Consider the following 15,888-nt stretch of genomic DNA (forward strand, 5'->3'; position numbering starts at 1 on the left):
GCTCAAATTGTGGATAGTCGAATTGGGTGCCAAGGATCGGCAACGATTATTTTTGCATCCCAAACCGATATATAATTGACTCAAGCATGAAACTTCTCCACTTTTCTTTCAATGATGGTTGCTAGAGCACTAGCCTTAACCCATTTGGTGAAGTAGTCGATTAAGTATTATAAGATATTCTCTTCCACCCATCGATTTGGTGAATTTGCCCACGATATCATTCCCACATCACAAAAGGGATGGGATCTAGAATCAAAGTCATGGTTTCAGCTAGAGTTTAGATGCCGTAGCATGGATTTGACAATTGCTACACCGGCGAATATATTCCATAGAAGCTTGCTGGAGCTTAGGCCAATAATAACCCAAGCCTTAGCACTTTGTGTGCTAGGGCTCGACCGCCCATGTGAGCACCATAAATTCCTCCATGCACCTCAGCCTGAGCCGATTCGGATCCCTTGGGACCCAAACATCTCAAGAGGGGTCCAAATAATAAGACTCGTACAGCCTTCCATCCGCATAATGAATCGCGTTGATCGCACTTTGATTAATTCCTTTCCTTCGGATCCTCTCGTAGTTTGTCATCTCTCATATATTCTACCATTGGATCGATCCAATAATGCTTGCTTCAATATAGGAAATTTTCCTTGATAACTTGGAAATATTATCTCTTCTATGTAGACCGGTGGGTCTAAATTTTTTCTTTGGTATTGGCTAATCGGGATAGCTCATCCGCCATTGCATTTTCTTTTTCTGGGAATCTAACATACTTTCGAATCCTAAAATCTTTCCGTAATGCTTGCACAATCTCTTGGTATTTCTGATAACCAGGTTCTTTAACGCCATACTCCCCTTGTACTGATTGACATAAGTTGTGAGTCACTATAAATAGTTACGTAATGTTATTGCCACTGCTTTTGACAATCTAAGTCCAAATATTAGGGCTTCATACATTTCCCCTTATTACTTGCTTCGAATGTGAACTTAATGCATAGCGAATAATGAATCCCGAACACTTCAGGAGAATTCCAGCCCTAATCCCTGGTTGTTACTCAAACCATCCACATATACCTCCCAAACTGCAGGGATAGTGGGTTCGGCAATGTCTTCCATTGGTGCAGTAGTCTCGATTATCCTAAGTCGGCTAGTGCCTGAGGTTTGATTGTCGTATGAGGCTTAAAGCTCACTCGAAACTCACCGAGTTCAACCGACCAAGCCACATTCTTCCAGACAAATCAGGCTTACGAAGAACTTTACTAAGGGGAAAAGTAGAAAATACTTCGTGGAATGAGCCTGAAAATATGGTCGTAGTTTCCTAGTTGCTATCATAAGAGCTAGAGCTGGCTTCTTGATCTGAGAATACTGTGTCTCCGATCAAGTAGTACGCGGCTGACATAATAAATTGGCTATTGCTTCTTGTCTTCTCCCTTATGAGTACTCATTGATCAGCCAAGGGGATGTTACTAAATATAGCTGTAAGATTTCTCCATTCTCGGGTCGAGAAAATATTGTGATCTTCCCAATGTCTCCTTCAGCTCTCCGAAAGCTTTTTGACACTCCCACCCATTTTGCCTCCCCACCGCCCCTCAAGTCTTTGAGTGCTTTAGAAAAAGGTAGACACTTTTCTCCTAATTGTGAGATGAAACGGTTTAAAGCGGCTACTCTCCTCATTAAACATTGCACATTTCGCATTTTCACAAGCTGTAAAAATACCTCATAAATCTTCAATATGTTTCACCTTGACATTTTTCCCCATCATCTCGCACCCCAATCTGGCAATGATGTCACCTCTTTTGGCCTCCTGTCTTTCAGATATGCAACATAACATTCCGAGAAATTCTCGGTCAGAGGAAACTCTGACCGATTCCCATCTCAAACCGGAATCTTATTTTGAGGTGCTTCGTGGAAACGATGGCACCTAACTTCGACAAAGATGGTCTCCCCAGGATAACGTTGTAAGGCGGTGGGGAGATCCCCAACCACTAAGAAATTCACTCGAACGGTAGCTTCCTTTGGGAAGCTTCCAATTGACAGATCCGACTGGACCGATCCTTCCGCTATTGCAGATCTTCCTGCAAAGCCTATAGATGTGTGGATGATGGCTCCCTGTCGTCTTCATCCACCTTAGTTTCTAATAGGCCGCATAAGATAAGAGGTCCAGCAGACCCAAGGTCAACTAACACCGTGTACTTCTCACGTGCAATCTCTACCTGATGACGATGGCGTCATCAGGAGGTAAACAAACGCCTCTTTCACTCTTCGCCAAAGGTGATCGAACCTCACCATTTGGCCTTTTACGCTTTTGTGTCTCTCCGGTCCCAACAACCTTGGATTTCGCTTTCACCCTCCGGAGTGACTCGTGCCGGACCCCAAAGATTATAAGGATCGTATACCGGAGTAGCACGATCACCTCCTTACCCTTCTTAGATTTAGGAGCCTCCTTCGTTGATCCGGGCCAACCAAACGGCCCCTTTTTACCCCGCATCACGTAGTCCTCTTGCCTTCTACTCAACGAAATTGGATAAATGTCCTCGGGATATCAATCTTTCAATATTCGCCTTTAAATGTCTGTAATCATTGGTATAATGACCAGTAACCCTTGTGGAAACGGCAATACCTTTTCCCAATCCGCTCCCTACTTTTGTAGAAAGCTTTAGAGGCCACTTCAAGATATTGCGTTCTTGATAATAGTTTAAAATATCAGCCCAAGGAGTATTTAATGGAGTATACTACCTTTGTCGAGACCCTCGTCGCACGTCCGATGAGGCTTTCCAACTCGATCACAAATATTCTCGCTTGTTCTTAGGAGCCTTTTGCTCTTCGCAGAGGCTTTATTGTCTTCGGCATAAGGTCTCAGATTTTCATAGGATTTCTCGCATGCTTTTGGCACTCTCATACTAATTCAGCATAAGTTGTAGGTATATCTGAAGTAATAACTCTAAGAGTCACAATTTGTGAGTCCACGGAACAAAGCAGTTTTAGCTACTGCTACCTAGGTTTTCATCTCCATTGTAACCTTGTTGAATCTTTTCAGATTCCCTAATCGATTCACTTGCCTTATCCAATTGAAACAAGGTTTCCTCGTTCCTCTTGATCTGATTCTACTGAATCGTCCTATGAACTCGAGTGCCACTTCAATAAACTAGGATCCTTCGGATGGGAGGTTCAAGAACCATTTCAAGTTGCTCCCTATGATGAACCAAAGACCCTATAAAGGATTTCATCGAATTATCCGCAACCGCCTAGTTGGCTGATAATAATGGATATGGGCGTGGGATCTCAAGAGCCATCAACGTGGAAAAGTTGGCAAACGGAAATTTTGAGGAAACCGAGAACCAGAATGGGCTCGGCAAATGGAGATTTTCGAATAACCGAATAGATATCATCAGTTATCCTTCCTCTGGCTTACTGCCTGAGCTTTTGATTATATTGGCCACTTGACCAATAGTGCGGACCGGCTCCCATCGACACGATCATTCCCTCGAACAACACGATCATTATCCTAAGCAACACGATCATTATCCTGAGCGACACGACTTATCTTGAGTGATATGTCTGTTGGTCGTGAGTGAGTTCGCACCCCCGCACCCAACCTTGTATTTGAATCGTAGTACTCCCTTGTGGTCCGTCAAACCGATTACCGCGCCTTGGAGATCCTTCGCCCTCCTAGGTACTGTCGCCTTCCGGAAGTTCTTGCACCGACATTCTATCTATCGATCAATCTCTGGATCCTGCCGTGATGTGCGCCTTCTGCATCACAATGATCAGGGTCTAGTGGTATCACCACTTGTCTGGTCGCGTCAACGGAGTTCCCACTTACTCTCCAAGATTCGAGTTTCGCCCCATCCAGTTGATACCGGAGTGAATCTGGAGGATTGTTACCTCTTTAACCACCATCTACTTGAGCGGTCAACTGGGCTGAGGAATATCCGGATTGTTTACTTCGGGAATTTGATGTTGCATTCACCTTCAAAGATAGCAGTCGCTATCCCCAAAGGTTTTTCAACCAACTAACTTAACTTTTTCGCTCGAGAATATATGTATGAAGTATTAACATTGTATTCTATAGTATAATATAAATATATAAATATTATAAACGAACAAAAAAGAAAGAAGAGGAAACAGAATCGAATTGGCTAATCTAGTCACCATAGCTTTTTGAACCGCTTTCCTACGTATTACTCCAAATGATGCGTCCGAATTCGCCTCACCTTAGATCTCCTCGGGAGAGGATTCCAAGGTAAAGTGATTAGATGTAACCACTGGTTAGGGTCGGGAGTCCACCTGAAAGCTAAGTCAGTTGATGAACCTAATCAAACAGTTTACTTCAGATAATGAGTTAAGGAATGAATAACTGGAATAATGCATTCAAATAGTAAGCATCTGAGTTTTATTTTTTTATATTTTTAGATATTTAAATTTTATAATGGGGAGGAGTTAATTTAAAATTAGGATAAGAAGGGGGGAGGGGGAGGGAGGAGGGGGAAAAGAATAAAAAAATGATAAATCAAATGAACATTGATTCCAATAATTTTATTATTTGGCATGACCGGTTGGACCATACCGGATCAAGTATGATGCGAAAATTATTGAAAATTCAATTGTCATCCATTGAAGAACCAGAAGATTCTTCAATTAAGTGAATTTTCTTGTATTGTTTGTTCTCAAGAAATATTTATTATTAAATATTCACCAGCTAAAGTTGAGATTGAACACTCTACGTTTTTTTAAACTTATAGAGGGTGAAATGTATGGGCCCGTTCACCCATCATGTGGACCATTCGGATAATATATGATTTTAATAGATGCATCTATAAAGTGGTCACATGTATGTTCATTATGAACTCGCAATTTGGTGTTTGCTAGATTGTTTGCTCAAATAATGAGATTAAGAGCATAATTTATGAATTATAAGATAAAGACAGTTTGTCTTGATAATGTCGGTGAATTTACATCTCAAGCTTTATGATTATTGTATAACAACCGAGATCACGATTGAATAGCCTGTTGTTTATGTTTATATCCAAAATGGTTTAGCAAAATCATTTATTAAATGTCTCCAATTAATAGCTAAACAATTGGTTATGAGAACAAAGCATCATTTGTACGCATCGTGCCAAAAGGTTGTCAAAAATTCTCCCTATTACAATTGGCTTATGGTCGAAGCCAAAAATTTCTCATCTTAAAATTTTTGGATGTGCGGCTTACGTTCCAATTGCTCCACCACAGCGCACAAAGATGAGTCCCAAAATAAAGTTGGGAATATATGTTGGATATAAATCTACTTATATAATTAATATATTGCAAAGGATAGGAGATTTATTTAATGCAATACTTGCTGAGTATTATTTTGATGAATTAGTTTTTCCAACATGAGGGGGAGAGAATAAACAGTTGGAAAAAGATATTGATTGTATGCATTATCATTATCTCATTAGATCCTCATGATCGAGCAATCGTGAACTTGAAGTTCAAAGGATAATGCAAGTGCATTATAAATCAACTGCAAGATTTGCTGATCTGCTAAGAGTTACTAAATCTCATATTCCAGCTGTAAATGCTCCAATTAGAATTGATGTCCCTAACAGGACAATCTATCAAAGGCAAATGAAATTAAACCACGTTTAAAACGTGGAAGATCAATTGGTTCCAATGATAAAATCCTAGAAAAAAAAAGGAGCAAATGATCAAGATTGTCATAAAATGGAGACAATTGATTATGAAAATCCCCAAGACATAACTTTCTATGAAACCCCAGAAGAGGTTCAAGTACCTGAAAGTAATAAAGAGATCTCGATTAGTTATGTCATTGCAGGAAAAAGATGGAACCGAAAATATAAAGTTGTCGACAACAATTTTTGCATATAATGTTTTTGTTGAAATAATGCAACAAGACGAGGATCTTGAATATAAATTTGTTGATGAATATAAATCAAAAAATGATTGGCCAAAATGTAGAGACGCAATTCAAGCAGCATTGAATTCGCTTGAAAAATAAAGTTTTTGGACTTATAGTCCAACATCTGAAGGTATAAAGCCAAGTGGGGTACAATTGAGTTTTCTGCGAAAAATGAAATGAGAAAAGGAATGAAATCGTGATATATAAAGCATGAATTATGGCACAAGAATTTTTGCAGATGCCTGGCATTGATTATATGGAAACATGTTCTCTTGTGATGGATGCAATCACCTTCAGATATCTTATTAATCTGGCAGTATATGAAAATTTTGACATGCGTCTAATGGATATTATTACAGCCTATGGCTCACTCGAGTGTGAAATATATATGAAAATCCCTGAAGGATTCAAAATGACTCAAGCATATAAAAATTCCTAGGAAGTTTGTTCAATAAGGCTTCAAAGATTATCAAGGCATATATGGTAATCTCCTTAGTGGATATTTCTAAATGAAAAGCATAAAATGATCCAATTTATTATTGTGCCTTTATTAAAGGATATGGATCTAATTTTAGTAAGTATATATGATGATGATTTAAATATCATCGAAACTCCCTGAAGAGTTTCTAAAAGCAAGTAGATTATTTTAAGAAAGTTGAAATGAAAATCTTGAAAAGACAATGTTTTGTCTTGATTTGTAAATTGAGCATTTGACGAATGAAATATTCGCTCATCAATCAACTTATATAGAGAATATTTTGAAGAGATTTTATCTAGATAAAATACATCCATTGAGTACCCCAATGGTTGTGAGATCGCTCAATATAAAGAAATATTCATTTCGACCCCAAGAAAACAGTGGAGAATTTCTTGGTCCTGAAGTACCATATCTTAGTGCAATTGGGGCATTAATGTATCTTGCTAATAATACACAATCGGATGTAACATTTTCTATAAGTGTATTAACAAGATTTATTTATTCTCCAATACGAAGACACTGAAATGTTATAAAACATATATTTAAGTATATTCGAGAATTATTGACATGATATTATTTTATGAATGTGGATATCAACTTACTAGTTTTGCAGATGCAGGATATTTATCTGATCTACATAAAACTAGATCTCAAACATGTTATTTATTTTCCAGTGAATGTTAGCTATTTTATATTTGGTTAAGATCAATGATACAACACATTCATGAAGCATGCAGTCTTCTACTAGAATAAGGAATTTCAACAATATTATATGAAGATTATGCTGCATGCAAAGCTCAATTGAAGGGATGATACATCAAAGAAGATAGAACGAAGCATATTTCACCGAAATTCTTCTTCACTCTTGATCTTCAATGAAATGATGAAATATATGTTCATTGAATTCGTTCAAGTGATAACTTGACAGGTTTATTTATTGAGGCGTTGCCTACTTCAAATGTTGAGAAGTTGATATATGATAATGGAATGTACGTATTCAAAGATACTCAATGATGTTATCATCAGGGGGAGTAAAATACGTGCTGCACTCTTTTTCCCTTAACCAAGGTTTTGTCCCACTGGGTTTTCCTGGTAAGGTTTTTAATGAGGCAACTACCAATACGTATTATTTAGATATGTATACTCTTTTTCCTTCACTAAGATTTTTTTCCCACAGGGTTTTTCTTAGTAAGGTTTTAACGAGGTACATTATCTATTGATGGACATCCAAGGGGGAGTGTTATAAATAATATTTATTATGGATGTCCATTACCCCAAAGAGATTGTACTTCCAATTGAAGATCTCAACTACCTCAGGATGCAATATTGGCGAAGATCACAACCATCTCATTACACAATGTTGGCAGTCAATATTTTCATTCTATGCACCTTCTATCTTGGGTGGCAATCTATCCTTCCATATCAAGAATATCTTATTGTGTGCAAGAATCATATATTGTATTTCCATATCAGAGTAGATGCTCCTTCTACTATAAATATGTAATGTACTCAACTGAATGAATCACTTCTGATTGATCTTGTTCTAGTTTTTTTCTTTGTCTCTGTTATATTCTCTTTATTTTATAACAGAAACAACTTTTAAAACTGGTTGTAAATTCTAGAGTTTTCTAACAATTTACTCCTAAAGCCAAAAAAAATTCGATTTTTTACTTATTTATTCCCTAATATATAAACTTATCAAGTAATTTTTTTTCTTTTTTTTAATACTAAAAATTTTGTAATTATTGTCTACCCCCTCCCCCACCATATTGAACCTGGGTCAACCCCTGATGATGACTCATATAATAGAAAAACATTAAAGCCAATGCAGGGTTGGTTGAGTGGTAAGATCCATACCTTTCAGTGGAGAGTTTGTGAGTTCGACTCTTGTATATGGCATTTCATTTTCAGTATTAAAAAAACCACCAGCACCAAAAAAAATAAAAATAAAAAACATTAAAGCAAATGGGTAGTTAAATTAATGTAGATCCCTAGTGGTTGCTGCAGAAAGTTTGCACTGGCGGCTGTTTCCAACAGGTGGGGCCAATGGTTGATTACCGGGGTGGACGAAAGAGAGGAAGGAGATGGGAGAAGAATAAATCCTTTCACCTGTATTTAGTCAAACAAGTGTTCTCTAGTAAATTTTTCTCTTAAATTTTATTGGAGGGTATTTTAATCGTTTAACAATGGAAATTAAAAACTCAAAATTCAAATTGAATAAGGATAAAATTTGTTTTTCAAATTTTGTTTGGTGGTGACATTATCACTTAATACCATTTCTTAATAGCATGGGGACATTTACCAATCATATAATTTAATCATCTGCATTATATGAAAAGTCAAGATGGCCGAGTTGGTCTAAGGCGCCAGTTTCAGGTACTGGTCCGAAAGGGCATGGGTTCAAATCCCATTCTTGACATTATTATTAATTTTTTTATACTCGGCGGCATATAAAACTAATTTGAAAAAGGGGAAATGCTGAGAAGAGATGAAGGAGAGAAAAACTCTTGAGAAAGAAGCTTTGGAGAAAGATGGTGCGCTAGGTCTTCGGATAGGGCTGCTAATGGCTTCTCTCAGAAGATGGGCGGTGGGAGATCTTATGCTAGGGTGGTAGGGACTTCCATTATGTCTAAGATTGATTCCCGTGGGAGATCTTATGCTAGGGTGGTAGGGACTTCCATTATGTCTAAGATTGATTCCCTCCCATCCTTATGCAGGCTGGATCTTATCGGCGTATTGTTATTCCTCAATCTGAGTACGAGTTGCAACGTACTCAATTTCGTTTCTCCTTGATTGGGAGGGCAAACTTTCGTCAGACAACAATGGATGATTTACGTGATCTGGCTTCTAAATCATGGAAACTAAAACAAGGAGTTTCTTTTCATTCCTTGGGAAAGGGTTTCGTGATTTTTCAATTTAGATGTGAGGAAGATTTGCTAGAAGTTTGGAGAAGAGGTGTCCGGAATATTGGCAATCAATTGATTCGATTCAACGTTGACGTCTGAATTTTAACATTCATGCTCCTCAACCGCTCCGCCAAACTAGTTTGGATTTGTTTTCTTGATCTTCCTCTTGAATATCGGCGTGCCAAGGTATTACTTTCTATTGCTAAGATGGTAGGTCGTCCTGCTTTCTTTAGACCGTCGTACTCGCCTTGGTTCTGTGGGACATTACGCAAGAATTTTGGTGGAATTAGAATTGGAAACTGAGCGAGTGTCTGAAGTTCAAATAGAGTGCTTTGAACCTGGTTCTACACGTGTTTTCAGCTTCATTCAAAAGGTGATCTATGAGGATGGAATTCAAATATGTTTTCGATGCAATCGAGAAGGTCATTTGGGCAAAAATTGCAATGTTAATATTCCTTCGGCTAAAGAGAAGTTTGTTCCTCAACACTTGGCGCATGAAGATGTTGTTCTAAATGAAGGTGCTAATTCTATTAGGATTGCAAAGACTCTGAAGTTTGAGGGTGAGAGTAATTCGTCCTCTCAAGTGGTTCATGCGGCTTTAGTGGAGGTAGGGCTGGTGGGCTCTCCATCGGCCAATGAGAATTTAGTTAATTCTTTTTTTAAATCAAGGGGTTTCTGATAATGAGGTGTTGGTTTTGGGTAAGGACTCTTCTTCGAATCATTCTTCTTCAACTCCTACCCAAGAGAGCAACCCTTTTGAACTTCTAAATCTCATGGAAACCTTCATTTGGTTGATGGTTTTGATTTTCAAAATGGTGTGGTTATTGGTTCGGCCACAAATTTTGAATTTCAAAAATCCTTAGATGTAGATAAGTGTTCTAAGTTTATTGGTAACTCTCCTTTGGAGAGTTCACTAGTGGGACCCGAAGATAAGATTGACGATTGTGATTCAGCCAAGCATTTTGAATTTCAAAATGTCCATTTTTCGGGTAGAGACTTCTATTCAAATTGAAAACCTTACGTTGGGGGATTCATTGGTGGGACCCAATGATAAGAGTGAAGGGTGTGATTCGGCCAAGCATTTTGAATTTCAAAATGATCATGTTGCGGGTAAGACTTCTATTCAAATTGAAAACCCTACTTTGGGGGATTCATTTGTGGGACCCAATGATAATAATGAAGGGTGTGATTCGACCAAGCATTTTGAATTTCAAACAGTTCATGTCATGCGGATAAGAGTTCTATTCTACTTGAAAACCTTAATTTGGGGGATTCATTGGTGGGACCCAATGCTGTAAATGCACTAAGAGGTTCGACCAAGGAAGGAAGGTATTTTAGAGAGAAAGGGGCTAACGTGGCAACTAGGGAGAATGCGTTGGACTCTAGTGCGACCCAGAAGAGTTCGGCCATATTTGAAAATGATAGAACGCTGTAATTGGAAGTTGTTCCTCCTCCTTCGTCGTCTATCTCAATGAGGGATAAAAGCTCTCCTCGTCGGAAGCCTGGTCGTCCTAAGAAGGCTCATGTAGTGAAGAAAGTAGCTACAAGTAAAAAGGGTTTGTTGGCAGAGGAATTCAAGAAGGTAGATGCTTCTTTAGGGAAAGTCTCTACAGTAAATAAGAGCCTCTCATTGGGAGAGGAAAGTGCTGCTTTGTAACTGTTGATATGAAGCTTTTCTTTTGGAATATTTGCGGCATTGGTAATGCATCTTGTAGGAGAGCCCTTAAAATGCTATTAATGACTCATCAACCAGACATTTTTTGTGTCGTTGAACCAAAAGTGGATGTCAGTAAGTGCCCAATTCTCTTTATTAATAGATTAGGATATTCTTCTAATTTTGTGTATAATTTTCGGCAGGAGAAAGTTCCGAATCTTTGGGTCTTTTGGAAGAGAGAGTTGCAGTGGCCCTCTGTTCTCTCTTCATCTGACCAACAACTCTCTCTTCAATTCAAGTGGAAAGGTGTGCAATTTGGTCTATCAGTGGTTCATGCTTGTTGTGATAGATCTAATCGTAGATGGCTTTGGGAGGATCTTATTGCTCTCCCTTTGTCCAGCTTACCATTTTTTGTTATGGGGGACTTTAATGCAGTGTTACGGGTGTCTGAAAGGAGAGGTTCAAGCAGACTCCAGCTGGGTGCAGCAACTGATTTTCAGGCTACCATTGATGCTTGTGAGCTTTTTGAAGTTTCATCTTCGGGTAGGAAATTTACATGGTCAAACCAACGCAAAGTTGGTAATGTTCGTTCGATCCTTGATAGAAGTTTCTTCAATGCCAGATAGTTAGAGTTGTTTGGTGATTCTAAACAGATCACTCTTCCGACACACTCGTCTAATCACTCTCCGATTTGTGTCTTTGTTGACAAAGGTGTCAAACCGGTAAACTCTCCTCTCAGGTTCAATAATTTTTGGATGACCGATGATTCTTTTTTGGAGGTGCTTGGGTGGAACTGGTTGTTCGTGATCCCATTTTTGTACTAGCACAGAGATTGAAGAATGTTAAGCAAAGATCTTAAAGCTTGGGCAAAAATGACTTTTCCTAATCTTTTTATTGAAGTACAGCAAGCAGAGAAAGATCTAGCATCCTTTCAAACTAATATTGATCAACTTGATATGACAGATGAATATTTTGATCAAGAGGCTTCCTTGAAGCCAAAACTTGTACAAGCAATGGATTGTCTGGACTCTCTTCTTCGGCAAAAAGCAAAGGTCAGGTGGTTGAGGGAGGGAGATAAGAATTCAAAATTTTTCCAGCTCTCTACTAAACTTAGAAGGAATAAAAACTCTGTTAAATCTTTGCGAAGAATGGATGACACTTGGACATCAAGTTCGGTTGAACTGCAGGATTATGTGGTGACTAACTTTGAAAACTATCATAAAACTGGTTCCTACTTGGGACACCCAGAGTTTTTGTTTGTGATTCCAAAAGTGTTGATGGATGATGATTGTTTATTACTTGAAGGTTTGCCCTCTAATGAGAAGATCAAAGGAGTGGTATGGGACCTAGATCCTGACAGTTCTCCAGGACCAGATGGCTTTCCGGGAATTTTTTCCGCAAATGCTGGGATATTGCTTCAGCCGATTTTGACGCTGCAGTTCGATCCTTCTTTCGAAAAGGAAAACTTCCAAAAGGGGTAAATAATTGTTTCTTCACTTTAGTTCCCAAGGTGGAGAATGCAGCTACACTGGACAAACTTCTGCCCCTATGTATGGGGAGTTTTTTTTTGCAAAGCATTGTCAAAGATAATGGCTTCTTGGCTGAGTCCTCTTTTGCCTAACCTTATTTCTGAAGAGCAAGGAGCTTTCCAGAAAGGTAAGATGATTTCTGAAAATATTGCTATAGTTTCTGAACTTACAAATATTTTACATTCTTCTGTTAGAAGGGGAGGGATGGGAATTAAGATTGATACTATTAAGGCTTATGATACTCTATCATGGTAGTTTTTATTCTTGGTCTTGAAGGCTTTCGAATTTTCAAATAGATGGGTTGGTTGGATTCATGAGATGTTTCAGTCTACTAGAATCTCAGTTTTATTGAATGGGGGATCAGTTGGATTCTTTGGAGTTGAGAAAGGGCTTTGGCAAGAGGACCCTTTATCTCCTCTTCTTTTTCTTCTTGCAGAAGAGGTACTATGTAGGGGCATTCATTCTTTGATAGCTCCTAGTAGATTGAGAGCTTTGCCAAGTCCCAGGGGAGTAGAAGTTCCTTCCGTACTGATGTATGCTGATGATATTTTTATTTTTTTCAAATGCTTCTTTTATCGAAGTATCAAGAATTTTCGGGTCAACATATTATTTTGGAGAAGAGTAAGCTTTTTCTTGGACGTGTGCCTCCTAGTCGGAAACAGAAAATTGTGGACATATTAAATATCCCAATTGCTCTCTTTCCTACTCGATATCTGGGGATAGATATTTTTAAAGGAAGAGTTACTCGTGTTAGATTGCTATCAGTTTTAGACAAGATTAAGAATCGGCTACAAGGGTGGTGTGGAAAGCTGTTATCTTTGGCAGGTAGAGTGGAGTTGGTACGTTCAGTTATTTCTAGCATGCCGATTCATAATTTTTCAGTGTATTGGTGGCCTAGCTCTATTATTTCTCAAGCAGAGGCTTGGATGCGTAACTTCATTTGGACAGGAAGTATAGAGGCTGTGAAGAAGGTTACAGTGTCTTGGGCAAAACTATGTACTCCAAAATGTGAGGGTGGTTTGGGTATTCGGAGATTAAGAGATGTCAATTTTTCTTCCTTATGCAAGTTGGCTTGGACAATTAAACATAAACACTCTGGTTTTGTGCATTTTTTAAAGGGGAAGATGGTGGACAAAAGGGGAAATTTATAGATTTATGGGCAGCAGTCATCTTTGATGTTGGGATTGAGGAAGGTTTGGGGTTTTGTTCAAACTAATGAACGGTGGAGATGGTTAGAATATAAATTTCTGGTTTGACAGATGGTTGGGGAATTTTACCATTGCAGACTATGTTGGTATTCCTCTAGATTTAGAGGGTCATTTGAAATTGATTGTTGCAGATTGTTTACAGCAAGGGGAGTGGAGATTTCCGTCAGTGGACAGTGCCAAATTTCAAAAGGTAATCTCTCTAATTATGATATATCCTGTTCCTGGTGCTGGTTTTGTTGATGTTTGTCATTGGCAAGGTTCGGTGGGGGGGGGGAAGGGAGAGTTTAGTTTTCGATCGGCATTTGATCTCTATCGTAGAAAAGGAGAACAACTGGAATGCGCTAAAAGTATTTGAAAGACTTCTTTGCAGCCTAGACAACAAGTTTTCTGTTGGAGATTTTTTCATGATAGGCTACCTGTTGATGCCTTGTTGACTCGGAAATGGATTATGCTCGTTGTAATCTAAGTGGTAAAGCTTCAGATGACATAGGACATCTCTTTCTTCACTACTCATTTTCACGTGGATGTGGAGAAGCTTTTGCAAAGCAAAGTTTGGTTATAAGTTGGACAAGAAAAGATTCGATTGTAGAGTTGTTCAAGGCTTGGAAACACCGGGCTTCACGGTCTCCTTTACTGCATCGCTTGGATTAATGGATGTTGTTTGCTTTTATACTTTCTTTGGATGGTCCGCAATCAAATCCGGTTTGAAAATTTAAATTTCAGGACTCGATGAGGTGGTGAGTTTAATTTTTTTAGACTTAGTACAGGTTTGGCTTTAAAATTGATGGAAGAAAAGTAACTTCTACCATTTTTTTCGGATGCAAGAAGACTAGGCCTTCACTTCTCTGTCTGTAGTGCTGCTCCTCCACAAGAAATTTTTTGGTGTCCTCTTGCTGTAGGTTGGGTTAAACTAAATATTGATGGGCCTTCTTTAGGCAATCCAGGAAGGTCTGGCAGTGGAGGAGTATTTCGAAATGAAGTTGCTGCGGTGGTTTTCAATTTCAGTATTTTTTTAGATGTTAAAACCAACTTTGAGGCTAAATTGGAAACTTTCATTCACGGATTACGTTGGGCATTTACAAATTAAAATACTTTGGGTAGAAAGTGATTCAAAAGCTGTGGTGACTTTAATACAGTAGAAGAAAATACCTTGGTATATCTTTCATATGTGGAGAGAGTTACAAGAATATTTGTTGACTATAGATTGAAAGTTTTCACATTGCTATCGTGAAACTAATATAGTGGCAGATTTTTTGGCAAATTTGGCAACTAGGACAGGAACTTCTGATATTAACATTCCTTGGTCAGCTTCAATCCTTAATGAACTTGATATGGATGCCTCTAGACGTCATAGATTTCGTTTTATAATTTAGTGGTTTTCTAATCTGAGCAGGAACCAGTGAGGAAGGGTGTATTGGGGGCAACAGTTGTTGTGGGTAAGGGAGGTTGGTTCCTTATACGGTATTAATTGATGTATTTTTAATATTTCTTTTTCGCTTAATATAATGATTCTTTTAGGGGGAAAAAAATAGCATGGGGATATTTGCAATTGTTTTTTTTTAGGGATAATAAATGTAATTGATTACAAAGCCAGGGGGTTTATATATAATTTACCCTAAAGTAAATGAAAAAGAACTTTGTGGGTATGGAAAATGTGAATCAATGTTACCTATCGTCAGGGTTGAAAAATCAATGAATGCAAGAGTTCAATTGCAATATGAGAGGAACTTAATGGGATTTTATATTAAGATGCCAAATCCCTTGAATACCCTCTAAAACTACTTCACTTAATGGGAATTTTTTCCTCCATTTTCTCTATTATTCTTTCTCAAGATAAGGTGCTACTAGTAAGGCATCCTCATTTTTGTTGATAACTTTAGATGTATGATTATTTCTTTTGACTCATTGGGCTGATTTGAAATTTTTACAATTGTTTCTACAAGTTTCATGTTACTTAAGTATTATTTTGCCTTAGAAAAAGTTTTATTTTGTGATGAGTGTCGAATCCACCAAAGATAATCCTTATCTCAACTGAATTTGTATTAGTAGTGAGTAGGGTCGAATCCACAGAGATTGGTGAAGATTTATTCTTTGATAAAAATTGGGGAGTTTTGAATCAACAAATTAAATAAAAATAAACGAATGCAGTAGTTAACAAGAAAATTAGAATAATAAAGACTTTCGATCAAGATTCAACTTCAGAATTGATTATCTCAA

General features: G+C 38.0%; 1 non-coding gene across 1 annotated transcript; it reads left to right on the forward strand.

The window, feature by feature from the left end:
- Window positions 1–8,712: 8,712 nt before the first annotated feature.
- TRNAL-CAG (transfer RNA leucine (anticodon CAG)) lies at window positions 8,713–8,793 on the forward strand. Its single transcript has one exon. It is a non-coding gene; the product is annotated as a tRNA-Leu (tRNA).
- Window positions 8,794–15,888: the final 7,095 nt, after the last annotated feature.

This window comes from Hakea prostrata, unplaced genomic scaffold (genome assembly GCF_041222555.1).
Source record: "Hakea prostrata isolate BN-2017 unplaced genomic scaffold, UWA_Hpros_2 contig_218, whole genome shotgun sequence".
NCBI classification, from domain to species: Eukaryota; Viridiplantae; Streptophyta; class Magnoliopsida; order Proteales; family Proteaceae; genus Hakea; species Hakea prostrata.